Source organism: Amblyomma mixtum, chromosome 3 (genome assembly GCF_055824585.1).
Source record: "Amblyomma mixtum isolate Tamu chromosome 3, ASM5582458v1, whole genome shotgun sequence".
Lineage (NCBI taxonomy): Eukaryota > Metazoa > Arthropoda > Arachnida > Ixodida > Ixodidae > Amblyomma > Amblyomma mixtum.
This window is the reverse complement of record NC_143014.1, coordinates 402,100,003-402,116,839: the sequence shown is the minus strand read 5'-3', so window position 1 is coordinate 402,116,839 and position 16,837 is coordinate 402,100,003. Positions and strand designations below refer to the sequence as shown.

Here is a 16,837-nt window from a genome sequence, read left to right as displayed (position 1 = left end):
GCATAAGCACGCTGCATGGATGGTCAGCATGAGATAATACCTTGGTGGGGTATGCTATACCTGTAAACTTCGCCGTAGTTCAAGTGACTATCAGTCCACCTTATTGTACAAACTAGCAATTGGGCTTGTACGGAAAGCACCAGTAGCCAACCGCAGACCCCGGTGGTACATTGCACCGACCATTTTTAAGGTGGTTCTTGACTCGTACGCTACTCAGCCGTAGTGATAGAACTACACCATTTAGAAGACTCAGCAGGCAGTCTCGATCTGTACCCCACGACATGTGTGACACGATTTTTAGAAGGTTCAGTGCCTTCATGCACTTAAGCATGCCTTTAAGCACTGCTCAATGTGTGTGACGAACATAAGCTTTTCGTCGACTATGATGCCAAGAAATTTGTGGTCTTTTTGGACAGCAATACTCTGCCCGTTCAGTGTGATGTTGGGTTCAGGTCTAACACCACGTTTTTTTTTTAGAGGAGTACACTGACTGTCTTTTCTGTGTTGAGTTTAAATCCGTTCTTGTGTGCCCATTTTGATACTTTGTTCACAGATGGACAAATTACACGACTTGTATCTTATTTACAAATCGTCAACATAAATAGTGTAGGATACTGATCTCGGTAGGATGCTCAATTCATTTTGACCATGAAAAGCGTGCAGCAAAGAACGCCGCCTTGAGGGAAACCATTCTCATGTGAAGAACTGCTTAGATAAGGAATTCCTTACATGGACCTTGAATGTTTGTTCAGACAGACAACTCTAAATGGTGGTCAAATACATTGGAAACTGAGTTTTCGATTCATCATGATTGTGCAGGATAAAGGGCTCTCCCAATGATCTGCCATTATCCCTGCGCCATGCACTAGCCACAGCCACCAATCCCAGCTGATTTGCTAACCTCTGCATCCGACTTCTGGGCGTCCCCTGCTAGTTTAGTTACCTAGGAATCTAATGTGCTAGCCGAATAGACTGATAGTTATCTATTCTCTGGGTTATATGTCCCGCCCTAATCCAATTTTTTTTTCTAATTTCTTGTTTATCATTAACTTAAAATTGTACTCTAATCCACACTGATGTCTCTGAAGCTTTCCTCATAATTTTACTCCTAACAACGGGCTGCATTGTTCCGGTTATTTTAAAATCTTTTCTGTAATGTCCATTTTTCATCCTCTCAGACAAGTGATGGCAGGGTGCAGCTGTTAACTATCTGCCTTTCGATCTATATTTTCTTGCAAGGGTTATTAGCAAACTGTTGTTCGTTACACTACCTGCACAGCTGCTACATCGCTGCTCACACCAAGCGTGTGCCCCGATGCTTGACCCGCATGAGTGAAGTGTAGGCATCTGAAGAACATTTATTGCACTCGAAGCAAAGCTTTTACAGCCATGAAAAGGACGGGAAGGAGGGAGGAGGGAAAGTGCACACTCCTATCACTTGGTGCATACATGCACAACTAGACTGTGCTGCACAATGATAAGCTGCAATAGGGTGGCTGTCCGTGGTTACTACAACAGTGTCTTCCAAATATACTCCTACCTGTCCTTATTTTCGAGGTAATTTCTTTCTCATGGTCCAGATCCAGAGTGACTACTTGGCTTAGATGCTGTACAATGTCAGTGCATGCTAAAGGACCCTAGGCAGTCAAAATTAATCCGAAGCTCAACCCCATGGCATCTCTCTCTAACCGTCGTAAACTGTCGTTCTTTTCACGAACTGTTAAAAATTAATTTTCGTCCTATAATTTCTTTGAGCCTACCACTGCACTTTATTTAGGTCTTCAAGCATGCACTGTAAATTCATCCTCTGAATTGCAATGTCTGACTGGAATGTGACAATTTGACTGGGACCTGAAACAGACATTTGACAGCTCAAATGGGAGTCAAATTGCAAATCTAAAATCAATTGGGTTGTCCAGCTTTAACTGTAATGCCAATTTCAATTTAATCGATACCAAATACGGTACCATTTATCTTTCTTTACAGGGACACATTCGTCTGCTGGTGGCTCTGTTGAGTTCATAAGATGTGGAGGGGGTGGAGCAGAAGGACATTAGCCTCGCTGAGAGGTTGCGGAGTAAGGCAGAGTGAGAGTCGAGAGGCTGTGCATGAAGCCAGGTCTTGACAGAATCGCCTACCAGGCTCTCCACAATCGCGACACACTAGAGCGCAAGTGCCTTCTGGATACCTTTAACTCCATCTGGGAATCTGGTGCCCACTAGACAATTGGCTCGTTGCAGCTGTCACCCCCCATCCTCAAGCATGGCAAGCAAGCAAGAAACCCTCTTAACTATCTCCCCATACATCTCACCTCTGCAGCTTGCAAGGTCATCGAACATAAGTTTCTGCGCTGCCCCACCTGCTTGCAAGGGCTTTTAACTTTCTCCACGAAACTGGAAGCAACTTTCGCTAATTCCGCTGATCCTAAAACAGCGCAAACAAGACAAGGACGACGGAAGGAAATGTACAACAACAGCGCTCGTGTTGTACGTTTCCTTCCGTCCTCCTTGTCTTGTTTGCGCTGTTTTAGAATGAGTACCTACCAACTCGCCCAGGCTTCTACTTTGGCTATTCCGTTGCACTGCCAACTCAGTCAACGATGTTGTTTCTAATCTCCAACAGTCCCTACGTAGAAACCACACAGCCTTCCTCTCTTTACTTGAAATCCAAAGTGCTTTTGACCTCATCCCACACTCCGCCATACTCTCCGCACTTTCACAACATGGAGTCTCGGGCCATCTCCTCCTTCTTCTCCGCCTGGACTTTTCATGTCAGAGTAGGACATTGCCTAAGCTCCAGCAGGACCCTACCCAGGGGAGCTCCTCATGGTTCTGTTCTTTCACCTTTGCTCTTTAACCGAGTACTCTCACCCCTTCCTAAGGAAACTCCCTCTGTCGTCCACACAACTATATATGCTAAAGACATCGCTCTTTGGACAACGTCAGACCTTGAATCTCTTGGCCTCTCACACTCCACAGCCAAATCCAAGACCGTCCTGCGGCTCGAAACACCTTCCCCAACCTCCTCCTTCACAGCGCCTCTATTCCCTGGCTTAGCAAAGTCTGATACCAAGGCCTACTCATAGACTCCAACCTAAAACAGGTAACTACCACTTCTAGATCTATTGCAGAATTGCGCTAAGTCAACCGTGTGCTCCAACAGCTGAACGAAGGTTCTGCCAGGGCTCTGCAACCAGCCCAACCTGCAGAGGCTGTACGTCCTATGAGACATTAGAACACATCTTTTACTGCCCTTCTTTCTCTATACCACTTGCTTCCCTTCTCCAAGGTTGCAGAAACCTAGGTTTACCTGCATCCAGCTTCGATGACCTACTCTTTCCCAAATGCAGCAGGTCCTCACACTTATCTGCCCTCCTCCTCTTTTCCCCCTGCAGGGGCATCTGCAAGATGTAGATGATGGTGAGTTGCAACGCCATGCCTTTCCGAGCATCCGCAGGGACATCCCTGCAGGGGGATGATGGCAAGCAGTGTGCCACTACGCACCCGAGCACCCATGTTTAGCCGTGCGCGGCAGCGCCGTGTCCGGGGAAAAGGAGATCCTGAAGGTTGAGCCGATGTCGAGCGTTTAGACCTTTAAGGCTCCTCGGAAGAGGCAACACACTACTTTGTGTTGCCTCCCGACCCGACCGGGGGAAATCGACAATCACCTTTTCCTATCCTCTATCTTTCACTTTCCTATCTCTTTCTCAACTCTCCTAGTGGTCCTGGGAGACTTCAACACACCCCACACCACATGGGCCTACAGCACCACTGATACTGCCCAAGGGGCCGCTCTACACGGTGCAGTAGATGCACTGGGACTAGATCTCCTCACTGACTTCACCTCTCCCATCCGCCCGCACAACCACATATCCAACGATACCTCCTCCGATCTCACTTTCACCCGAAACATTCCACGAGCTGCCTTGACCAACCTAGGAGAGGCCCTAGGAAGAGACTATTTCGTCTTGTCGATCAGTATCCTGTCCCCTCAACACCAAACATCAATGGGCACCATCCGCATCACAAGCTGGAATAAATTACGGGTGACTGCACCACGGAAATCATCCATAGCAGACATAGCAAAATGGAGCCAATTCCTATATGAACATCACTTCAAAAACAACCGCTGCCTTCCAGGCATTGTAGAATACCCCTCAGCTTACAACCACCTCCTACACATCTGGGAGGCACGGCATGGCCTCCTACATAGATGGTGACGACAAAAGCACAATTGCACACTTAGCGCTGCATAGCACACCTCATGGAGCAAGCCCAAGGATACATCTACCAGCTGTCCACCCAAAATTGGCTCCGGTTTTGTGTTCCGCTCAAGGGTACACTAAGGACATCCGAAACCTAGACCATCCTCAGCGCCTCCTCAACATGGACACCACCAAAGCCGCCACCCATCACACCCTGCAGACCATAGCCCACACCTATAAGGGCTCCGACCAAGCTCTGCTGGACGAGCTTCAGACAGAATACTTTGGTACCCACCACCTGCCCCCATCCAATGCTCCATACACCAGCCTCCCCAACCCAGACTGGATGCCCCCATCACCTATGTCTCTGTTGCTGTGCGGTTGGCCACCAGGTCTAACGCCCCGGAAGTGGACAAAATTATGAATGCCATCATACGTAACCTCTCCAGGGAAAACATTCAGGCATTTACGACATACCTAAATGAGCAACAATGGATCCCTGGAAAGCTCCCTCCAGGGTGAAAACATGTGGAGGTCATCCTCATTCCCAAGTTCAACAAACCTCCTTCAGTTAAGGCCCTCTGCCCCATTCATGTCTTGCCTCGGCAAGGTTTACGAACAGGTCGTTCATACCCGCCTCCGAAACCGTACTGATGCTAAGAACCTCTTTCCCCTGTACAAGATCGGTTTCCACCCTGGACTTTCCACCCAAGATGCCTTTCTCCTGCTAAAAATGACGTACTCACGGGCATGCCATCTGGAGGCGAACTTCAAGGGGGCATTTGACAACATCGCCCACACAGCCATCCTGAACAGCCTCAATCGTATCAACTGCAGCACCCGCATCTATCAGTACATCACCGCCTTCCTCTCCAACCGCACTGCCACAATCGGCATAGGCACTATGCAATCCCAACCCTTCGACACTCATAATAAGGGCACCTTGCAAGGAGCTGTCCTCTCCCCACTCCTTTTTAATATCGCTACGGCCCCCTTGGCCCACCAACTAGCTGCTCAACAGGACCTCAGCTACACCACGTATGCAGACAATATTTCCTTAAGGTCTACACGGGGCTCCCTCGCAGCCAAAAAAGAGGCTCTTCAAAAAGCCATCCTAACCGTTGAGGATTTCTTAACCAGCAGTGGCATGCAACAAGCCCTGGAAAAAACTGAAGTGATTCAAACACACGGACCCCGCTACAAGTCACCTGGCTCTATCTGCCTCCGAAGCCATGACCATCTCATTGAGAAATGCCCGCTTATCCGGGTCCTTGGCCTCTGGGTTCAACATGGCGGAAAACCCACCCACACCCTGTAGACACTCCGCACCTCACGTCTCAATGTCACCCGCATGACCCGCCGAATAGTGGGGCACGGAAAAGGCATGCGTGAAGCGGCACTCTCCGACTCGTCAAGGCCCTTGCTATCAGCCGCAGGATTTGCCAGGATTTGGTAAGTGGAGGCCAAGAGCGGGAGATCAACTACAGGTCTTTTTTCTTGTCGATCACAGCACTGTGCAGTGTTATGTTCCAAATGAGAGCAGAAAGCATCAGAGTGATGAACTAGAAACACATTTTGCAAGAACAGGTTTGGTCTGGTTTATTGGGTTAACGTTCCAAAGCGACTCGGGCTATGAGGGATGCCATCATAGTGAAGGAAGGGCTGTCGGTTTAACCACCCGGGGTCTTTTAACATGCACTGACACATCGCACAGTACACAGGACTCCAGCATCTCGCCTCCATTGAAATGGAACTGCCACAGCTAGGATTGAACCCACGTTTTTTGGGTTAGGTACCAAGCACCATAACCACTGAGCCACTGCGTGAGTTTTTTTTTTGTACGTGTTTGTGTGCCCTTTTTTTCCGAGAACAGAAGTAAAATATAACTGTTTCACTCTGGAATGAAATCGTGGAAAGAAAAATGACCACCTCAATGTAGATAGCTTTTTGCAGTACTTTTTGCCAGTGCATTCACTGCATGGTACAGGAACCATGTACAGGGTGCTCCATATTTATCAGTCAGGGTTGTAAAAAAATTCTCTTGCGCAAACCACTGGTCTATTTCTGCTAAAGCACAGACCACAGGGTAGCTTATGATATCTGTGTTTTCCAATAAATACTTTAAGGTCGGAACTTGCCTGGACTGCCAAGAATTGGTGAAGGACTGGAGTCGTCTGCGCGCGGAATTTTCATGGAGGCGAGCGGGATAGCCGATTTGAGAGGCTTTGCCATCTGGTGAACTGCGACGCAAACAATATCCCTGCTCGGAGCTGGGGTAGGTCTCGCAGTACCCCAGTTGGCACAGCCTGTCAAATATGCTGCTCCGCTTACCTAGACGAAAATTCTCCGTGCAGACAACTGTAGTTTTTCGCCGATTCCGGACAATTCAAGCAAGTCCTGATGTTTAAACCAATTATTGAAAAATGCAGACTATCATAAGCTACGTTATGGCCAGTGCTCAAGTCCAAACAGGTAAGTAGTTTGCGCAGGAGAATTTTTTTACAACCCCGACTGATAAATACGGAGCACCCTGTATACCACTTCTGTAAACAGCAGCTTGCATGCACAGTCTCCTATCAGCCGTGAATGTAGGTTGCAATGCAAGCTGGGCTAGTTGGAGGCAGCACATAAAACTGTGCACAGTGTGAGAAATTAGACAGCAATAGAACAAACACATATGCGTGCCAGCACTGTCTTGTAGCTGTGACAAAATAATATCTGCAGCCTGAACTTGTGAGGCAGTGCTGGTATGTGTATGTGCTCTTTCTATTGCCATTTTGTTTCTCATGCTGCATGCAGTATGTCATCATTGGAGCAATCGATGCATTGCTGTAGTCCTCGCAGAACATTTTTAGAAAACAACATTCTCCTTGACAGAAGGAATACAACTTGCTTGGATGCTGTCAGTGCAGCACAAGGGCTTGAAGAAGCTGATCTGGACCTGCAAGCACACAAAAGAACCACCACAGCTGCCCTGGCAGTAGAAGTGCAACTTTCCCCTTGTGGTTACCCATGCTTCCCGACAACTTGAATAAGTTTTTGTTTAGCACAGTGAAATGCGTAGTGGATGAAGCAATTGCACTGACCACCACAATTAAAGTATGCAGGTTTTTATGCAGTTGATAAAAAATTATAGCAACCGAAACAGAAGGAATTGCAGATTTAGACCATGACCTACAATAAGAAAAATTGGAAGGGACACTTAATCTTGGCCCTAAGGGTATGACACGATAGCGTTGTTGGTCTCCTGGGACTCCTCATGCCCCTCCTGGAGCAGTGGTGCAGCAGTTAAACGATGCACCACTGCCCTGCGATGACAGGTACTCCCAGTGGTGAGCCCCATGTTGCTCTTCCCGAGCGCCCAATCATTAATTTAACTGCCACCTGCCAAAGTAGGCTGTTTGCTCACTCTCCGCTGGGCAGGTTGTGATGAAGCCGCAAGGTCACGTGACCAAGACGGCCCACCTCCCTCCTAGGTTGCTCTCTGGGCACCACCTGCCCGAGCCATGCACGCGGTTTTTCACACACAATGCCGACGCTGACACCGGATTTTCTGGTGACCGTGGCGGGTGGCAGTTAAATTAATGATTGGTCGCTCGGGAAGACCAACGTTTGTCGCTCAAGTGCCACCGGTGACAGCACCTGCCATAGAAGAGCAGTGGCGCACCTCTAAACCACTGCACCACTACGCCAGGAGTGGTATGAGGACTCCCAGGGACCTCTGAATGTTAAGTGGAGAATGATGTTCTGCATTTATGGGAAAGAACCCACTACGTTCAACTCATCGCGTCACACCCTTAAGGTGGAGCTTTCAATTTCTACCTTACTCCTCCAGCAGCAAGTGCCCATTTCCCATTGTTGAACATGACGGCCAAGTAAATGAATGAATAAATTTAATTTTGGCATTACTGGCACATTCATATAAGGGGGGGAAGGGGAGTGCTAACAGCCAAATAAAGTTTGATTTTCATATATAGCTGTTATGAAAGAAATGTTTATACAGGTTACTGGAATGTTCACTGTATTTTACTGTATCATGCATGTATTCATCACTTTTTTAAATATACTGTAATATACCTTAAGGACTAACTTAATATATGCACCCAGATGAGATTTCTGACATTCAGTTTTAGGACATTATTAATGTAAAGCACAGCGGGGCTCAGCTAGTTGCTTTATAGCCAGTCATAAAGCATTTCATCTGAGTAACCTCAGCCAATCACATCCCTGCAGTACTAGTTGATTTACTGACCCCTGTTCATGAATGTAATTTGCAGAACTCACACAGACTATGCGCAAACTTTCTGAATGCAGTTGATCACTCCTTGCATCTACATCTTTATCCCTTTTTATCCCGAATTTTTGTGGCGAGCACAAACATTTGTGGTGGTTTTATCTCGTTAAGAAGCTATTAAAAAGCTGGTAAACAAATTACGAGGGCAGTAAGTACAGCGGTTTTCAAGGGAGAACCATGTCCAGTATACTGAACACTGGGATTTATTTGTTGCCCTAGGAGTAGCACATTTTCATCTGCACTTTAAGAATTGCAGCTACTTTCTTCACTATGAAGCACAGACTGTGGTTGGAATTTTTCCGCTTTGCCGCCTGAGTACGAATTGACATCAAGGTTCGAGTAGTCTCCAAACAAAATTTCCTGAATTTCCTCATTAGTGAGAGTTTTTCCTACAAATAAAACAACCAAATGGTGCTCAGAAGCATATTACTTGCACGACAAATCCACATCAGGGTATTTCTCGAACGATAGTGGGAGTTATGTAATTTTGGCACCAAACAATATTGAAAATCAAATGTAACCTGCTTGCGCAGGGATTAGAACAATACGAACAATTAAATCCTAGTGACCAGTACATTGGAGATAAAAATATTATCACATTGCGAAAAAACTACTCACAACTAGGGCAAACTTTTAACCATTGTTTCAAATGAAATTTGATTCACTTGCGAGAATTTATATATTTGAATTGGATGAAGAGGAAACTTTAAAAGAAATTGTTTGCTTGAGCACGTCGCGCGTGGCGGTCTGCTCGTGGAAGCTGCCCTCCTAAAAAGATGCGGCCAAGAGAGGAACTATCATGATGGAGATATTGCTCGTCTCTTCCAGAAGCCATCAAAATGGTTTTGGTTTTGATTTAGCTTTGTTTGATTTTTTTCATTGCTTTTTTTCTGATGTCCAGTGTAGTGGTCGCTAGGTTGGAAAAGGTTATAAAGCTGCCGATTTCAATTTAAGTTTTACTGCTCAAATATATTTTTGAGCAGTAAAATATAAGAGTATAAACCAAAAGTAAATAAAATTCAATAATAATTTTAGTAAAACATGGAATAAATAAACAAATAACTGAACAAACTCCAAGTCCTGCCCCCCAACCCCCCCCCACCCCCAAAAAAAGTTCCGCAGTCCCTGCCCTCTAATGACATTGCTCTTTTGCAGCTGAGCTACTCCTCACCAAAGTATATGTCTGTGAACCCAGATACCTTCTTCTGTCCCAGAGTTCCCCATGAGTGGTGACTATGGACTTCAGACTGCCCTGTTCCTGCTCATGACTTACGCCTGCACCGACCTGCCCACTAGGACTGCTGCTGAGAGAAGCTCAAGATTCTGGCTTACTTCCACGACTGCCACTGATTAGCACTGGCAACTGATCTCTCCAATAGTGTGCTGCCTTCGTTGCCGCCACCACTGCCTAGAACTACTCTAACTGTGCTTACGGTGCACTTGCAAATGCCATACAGAGCTGGGTGTATCGACGGTACTGTTGTCTGCATTGATGGTGGCCCGGCTAACAAAGCTGCTGCTGTCATTCTATATTCAGAGCTTGATTTAATAAGGTTGCACTCCAAAGAGTGGAAATCAAATGCATTTTGAAACAAAGGTGTTGTGTTGTGTTGGGTTTTATGGCACATAGGCAGCTAAGGCCATCATGCGCCAAGCTCAACAAAGGGGACAGGTGTGTTACTTTATCCCACACAAGTACATGCACCATGTCATGGTGCATGTACTGCGAAAATTGAGAATTGTGGTTTACAACTGTAAGTTCACATCTCAATTCCAAACTATATACTCACCTATGCACAAAAACTTCAGTTCCTCAAAGACCTACATGTACACAGGAGTATAACGAAGAGACGGAGGGGTATTAATAAACTGAGCATGTCACCACTCTGTTTGGGAGGGCGCACTTTCATGGAGATTAATCTTTCTCACTAACAGAGCAGAAATATACAACAGAAAGTACAAAAACATGAAGCAGTTAACCAGCTCTAGAGATTTAAAGAATGGTACAACAGCCTAAGAGAGCTAAATAAGGCCCTGGAGTTTTGGAAGAAGAATCATCAATATAAATCGTGCAGTAATAATACAATAATAAAATATTAGATATTACAGTAAATTTAGTCCTCACTTGAAGAAACAGAAGTTTCAATTCTTTGTGTTCGCACATTACCTACAGAAAAACTGTTCAGGTGAGAAAACGCATGAAGGAAAACAGCAAAAATGCTGCCAATGAAGTGGGCTTTCCTTTCCTCTCTGTAGCACTCCCACAAGAGTATTTCACAGGGTGCCTAAAATACTACAGACACCAAATTTTTGCTTCATGTTTTCTTTCAAATGATGCATTAGACATTAATATACATGTACCACCGTGCGATATTCGCCTATGACCGGTAAATAATTTAGAATTGTATTTCTTCCCGACGTTGTTTCGGTTTCATCAACTGAACGATGGCTGTGATGTGTAGTTGGTATCTAGGTCACGTGAGACACGATAAAAACAGCAATACAACTGCTGACACGTCATTTGTTGCCAATCCATTTCTAGAAGCAGGCTGGTTTAAGTGTTGTAGTAAATCAAACCTACGTAAAAGCATGTATAGTGAAGTTTCTTCCTGCTGACGCAACCTAAAGGCCAACTACATGTCACCGCCATTGTTCGGTTGATAAAACTGAAACGAGAACAACATGAAATAAGAAATTCAGTAATAAATTATTTAGCAGTTGCAGGCAAAAGCAAGTGATGATCCATAAGTTCAATGTCCAAAGCACCATTTGCAAGAAGAAAACATGCAACTAAAAATAGGTGTCTACAGTCCATTAAGAGTTTCAACTTTGAACCACTTGGGCACCTGACTCAAAGGCAACCAGATGAAGGGTTGTCTTGAATTCTAGTATACCCAAGCAACTGCAATACACGGCGACAGATCTGGGGGCATGTTGCCTCATACAAGTTGCAACAGAAGCTGTGGCCTATTACATGCCAAGTTACCTTCAACAAAGCTATGTTTTGAACACCACCGCACATGAAGGTTTATGGTTTATGAGGGTTTAACGTCCTAAAGCAACTCAGGCTGTGAGGGACGCCACAGTGAAGGGCTCCGGAAATTTCGAACACCTGGGGTTCTTTAACGTGCACTGACATCGCACAGTGCTTCCACACAAGACTTTTTTTTAGGAATTTTAGGCATTAGGAAACCCGCATCCTTCAGATCAGTAGCAGAGCAAAATAATCACTGAGCCACCACAGCAGCTTCACATAAAGGCTGCTCCCACAGAACAATAGCTGTTATACATGTACAAGAGGCTGTGTATAGCTTGTTCTATACGGCACACTGTCTGCTTATGAATCTAGTACAGACTTGTACAGATCTAAATCTGCTGCTTTCATTCCGTAGGCAAATTACATAGGTGCATTGGTGTTTCCCCAACTTCTCTCTCTGCAAATCATGTAGCCGAAAGTGCTCAGAATAACTTTTCAAACAACAGCGTACCGTAAAATGCAGAGGTGCCAAAATACACACTCCACAATAAAAGTAAATACATTGCGGGCATGCTTTCAAAAATTCGAACTTTTTCAAACTTAACCAGGAGCACGCTCTGAACCGGTGGAAACAGCGAAAGTATGCATTACGCCATACCAATCTCAGCTCACTGTGGTAATGAGGTCAAGGTAGAATCCAGCTGGTGGAAGGATCTGCAAATAAGGAAAGGCGCACGCTGCAGATCAGAGTAATGCTACAAACACGGCCAGTTTGCACAGATGAATTCAACAAACTCATTCCCAGAATTGAGTAAAGCAAGTGAGGGCTCCTGCTGCAGCAGAAAAACAAAGTAACGGCATTGGTAGCTGCTGGTTGATACACACATGAATTAATTGTTTTGTAAATGCAGAAGATGTGCATTTCCAAAACAATTACAACAAAACGAAACAGTGTAGTGGATTCACTGATACGGTAAGTGCTGCATATGCTGCTTGCATGGATGAACTGCACTGGAAAGTGGTTATAGCAGCTGCTGCCTTGTCCCTTGACAGCCACACGAAGTCCACACAGCGGCCGCTAGCTATCCTCCAAAAGACATGCTGGCTCAGCGTCATCTTTGGTTTGTCTGAATACCCTCTCAGTGCCCTTGGCAGCGGCTTAAAGGCATGCACAGCCTGTTACTTATGAATGCATTAATTTTTTTCTGGAAATCTTTCCCATAGCTTCCTCGAATGCATTGGAGCACACAGAACAAGTGTTGGGAAACTATGGTAGGGACAGGCATCCCAAATGTTTAAACAAACGCAAAGAATTATACCAATGCAGTTATTTCGGTTGTAAAACGATAAATATTTCCATGGGCATCGACCTAGTGCTAGCTGAAGGCTAATGAAGTCACGTATTCCTTGCGGCATCCGTCGCCTTACACGAGTTACTTGGCAGTGACGGGCCTGAGCGGATAAGCACAATGAATGCATTGCTGCAGTCTCATGCTGTACAGAAGGTTCGTGGCACTCCGAGGTACGCCAGTTTTTTTTCACACTGAGCCAGCTCATATTTAAACTTAGGCTCCTCGCTGGCCAGCAACCCCTTCTTTCGCTCTTCGGAAATATTACAAAGAAGCTGATCTCCTGCATTGCAGCACCGCGCGAAAAAGGAAGGAAAACATACAACTGGTCCGCACAGGTAAACGCCACCTACCTGTCGGGAATCCCGACGCTTTCATAGCGGAAGTCACGTACCCCAGCTGCTGAAGCTGCGAGGAAGGCAGTAAAATCCCACAGTCCAGTGCGTTTACGCTGGCACACACAGAAATAACAGTTGCGGCCAAATTGTACAGAGGCCATGAGCGAAGGAGATGAATCTTGAAAAAGACAAACCTTCGTTAGAGGCAACCGACTATCGATAGGTGCACAGTAGCAAACATGCAACAGTCCTTTCAAGCGCGAAAAAACGACCTCATCGACGCCACTCCGCGGTCTCCTCGCGCGCCTTCACCCACACGATGTCGCGAAATTTACATCAGAAGACGCCGCATTAATAATCGAGACCGTCACACACTTGCGCAGTCGTGCAGCAGCTCTTTCAACAAGCCACAAGGCGATGACAGAGCGACGACGAACACTTTTTATCTAGTTGGCGGGCAAGTACGAAACAACATCGCGCGTGCACAATGAATTATTTTGACAGCACTCACCTCAGTCTGGAAAAGGTTGAAGGTAGGACTGCCTAAACCATGAACTGAGAGCAAAATTCACCGAGCTCGCATCTACCAAAACAGCAGCAGGCCGATTCACGAGAGAGAAACGAAAGCGCAGATAGTGCAACGAGGCGCTGGAGCATACACGAGTTCGCCCGTTCTCTGAAACGCGCGCCATCCTCGGCCTCGGCATAATTTTAGGCGTCGGGGTTTGAGAGTTACATGCCGCAAAAACAGAAAACCGAAAAGCCCTCTGGCGTCACATCCGCCAACCGTCCTCCTTTCCACCTACCCTCTGGGCGCGCATGCGCAGTTTTGCGGAGTTTGCTCTCTCGATGTTCAGGTCGCAGAGGGGGCGCGTGTAAACAGTATTGCCATCTAGTGACAAGAAGTCAAAGCACATCAACGCTGGGTTGAAGAAATTTTCATCCGTAATTACTGATAACGAGGGTGGGTGCGTTGCGAGCCTTTTTTATTCCAAGGTGAAAAACTATGCAAATCGAAAAAAATGTGACAAGTGACTATAAGCTAGAGAACTGCTGCGACAGGTGTCGTTCCTGCGAGGAATAAACACTGCATTTAGTTAGGCCATAGTCCTTCAATGTTAGGCCTAAGAGCTTGAAAATCGCCAAATTATCTGAAAAACAGGGGCTAGTTATCGCATATACTAAGCGAAGGCGAGAGTGTGTGAAACAAACGCGAACTGCTACCATTTGAGCGAGCTATCGTGTCGAAGAATCCTCAGGCGACATGCATTTATTCCGAAGCGGGCAAGCAGGGCGCCGCCATCTTGTCAACGCATCCCGCAACGTGTCCGTAGCGCGCGCACGCTACGGTTTGTAGCATGCGTACGCCCGCAACTCGCTGCAAGCCCAATTAAAAGTGTCGATTTGTGGCATATGCTTCAGTGAATTTAGCTGCGCGCGCGTCACCGGCGCGCACCCTTTCGTTCCTTTGCGGTAGCCGTTATCGCCGCTCTCTCTCCCTCTCTTCCCCCCTTCCCTCACGTTAAGCATGCCTATAAAAAGGCACCCAGCTTTGGCAATAAACGAGGTTCGGCTCTCCTTACTGACCAGCGCGGCTTCTGTACTTGGCGCGCCTCAGGGAGACCGTTGCGTTGCCTGTGCCGCTGCTTCTCCAAACGTACCTCCCGTTCTTCATCGGTTTCATCAAATCCACGAGCCCGCTTTCGCAACTTCTCTAGCCAACGCGGTTTCGTGACGCTCTCTGTCGTAGGGATCACTAGAACCTACCCGGCTCCTCGAGGAACTCGTCCCGGTGACCGGCGAGCGTTGACTTTAATTCAGCAAGAGTGAATCACGTGGTTAGACACGCGACACAACTATCGAGAGCGAGCGGTCTGAGTGGCGGTCGGCGCAGCGGCGGAACGAGTGGCGACTAGCCACGTGGTGTGACGTTACAGCCATATCTGCGGCGAGCCTCCAGCTAGAGGTCAAATCCAAGCGTAATTTGACCTTCAGCTTTGCATGCTAGAAGGGGCGCTTTTCGTTCCAAAATTATTGCGGCGCAGTCACGTAATCCGGTCTCCTGAAATATGTAAAGTATAAGGGAACTGGATGCTCTATCCGCTGGTAACAATAACGCACGACTGCGTCGCGAAGCAGAGCTACAATGATTTTTTTCCGTGAACACGCGTCCCGTAAACTTTTGATCGCGATAGTATCGTTAAAGCGTATTTGTAAAAGCCTAAAGCAGTTATATATCGACTAATTAAGGGCTGCCTTTGGTGTCACTGCAAAATGTTCATTGTGGCTATTTGTTGCGCCTTTCATTTTTCTATTGGAACGTTGAATTGCTCATTTCAATTTTTTTTCTCCCACTAAAGCAGTCCAGTTTTATGGCAAGGGTTTTGCAGTTTACTGCCGTGTTTCGCGCCGCCGCGATGGCTCAGTGGTTATGGTGCTTGGCTGCTGACCCGAAAGACGCGGGTTGAATCCCAGCCGCGGCGGTCGAATTTCGATAGAGGCGAAGTTCTAGAGGCCCGTGTACTGTACGATGTCTGTGTACGTTAAAGATCCCCAGGAGGTCGAAATTTCAGGAGACATTCACTGCGGTGTTCCTCATAGCCTGAGTCACTTTGGGAGGTTATGTCCCCATAAACCATGTCGGGTTTCGCACGGCGAGAATTGAATAAATTTCTTCTTCGTGGCAAAACTTATGGAAACACCTCCCCGCTTTCTTTCTTTCCGGGAGATTCCATCGAAGTCGGTGTTACGTTTAGTAGATTTTTTTTTTGCCCTGGCCTCCGAGAAAGTATCTTCCAGTCAGAGATACCAATACACTTTAAAGAATCAAACTCTGTGTCCGCCTTTTTAGCCATAATTACAAAACAAGAACTGCATGATATAATCATTAGCTTTAAGCGAAATAAACCTCCTGGTATTGACTTCTTGTGAGCAAATTTGCTCTAAAGGAACTTCGAGGCACTGTCTGATGTTCTGATTTTCATGTGAAATGGTTTTCCACACACTGCACTTTTCCCAGATGAGCTAAAAAGATGATATGAAGAACTGTCGACCTATCTCTATCTCGCCTATACTTTCCGATATAATCGAAAACTTTCTTTTGAGATTTATGTCATCCTTTGTAAACAAATTTTTCATTTTTTCAACCCATCGTTTTGTTCTGTTCCCGGTCGTGGTACTGTAACTCTTCTGGAAGAGTTAGGGAAGGGAACTGGAAACGATCCTCATTTATAGGCCGCAGCAGTGATTTCCCTTTGTCATATTTGATATGAGTGTTGGAGCAATAAACGTTGCTATTCCTACACGACACAGGAACGCCACGATTAAAAATTAAAACTAACATGCGCTTCTCCTCTATCCTCAACACTCCCCCTTAATTTCAATTCCTGCGGCGACCTCTGGGCTTCGGGCAATCTTACGGCAGTACAGACTCACTCATTTACTCTCTAAGAGCCACAGTACTCATTTGGTAATTACCAGCTTCGTCTCTTCCTGGCATGCGTCTGCTTTGTGCAAGAGTGTATTTCAACCTAAAACCGTGAACGAAGGACAAACGCGCACATACACTAAGGAAGCATTTGAGGCCCGAAACCGAAACAAAAACTACATGCATTTTTTTACCACATTCGAAAGAGGGCGCTAGAGAACGCGCGTCGCTTCTCTCGCTCTCTGCTT

The 16,837-nt window shown here is 46.3% G+C and overlaps 2 long non-coding RNA genes across 2 annotated transcripts in view; one reads left to right on the top strand and one right to left on the bottom strand.

The window, feature by feature from the left end:
- Nucleotides 1-10,746, top strand: part of LOC149357388 (uncharacterized) — a 30,715-nt gene extending 19,969 nt beyond the window's left edge. Inside the window, exons 4-5 of the long non-coding RNA XR_016291807.1 lie at nucleotides 9,713-10,095; nucleotides 10,164-10,746. This is a non-coding gene — a long non-coding RNA (uncharacterized LOC149357388). The remainder of the gene's footprint in view (nucleotides 1-9,712; nucleotides 10,096-10,163) is intronic.
- On the bottom strand, nucleotides 2,497-13,948 carry LOC149357387 (uncharacterized). Its single transcript, XR_016291811.1, has 3 exons — nucleotides 13,674-13,948; nucleotides 12,134-12,189; nucleotides 2,497-7,145 (listed from the first exon to the last, which is right to left on the bottom strand). It is a non-coding gene; the product is annotated as an uncharacterized LOC149357387 (long non-coding RNA).
- Nucleotides 13,949-16,837: the final 2,889 nt, after the last annotated feature.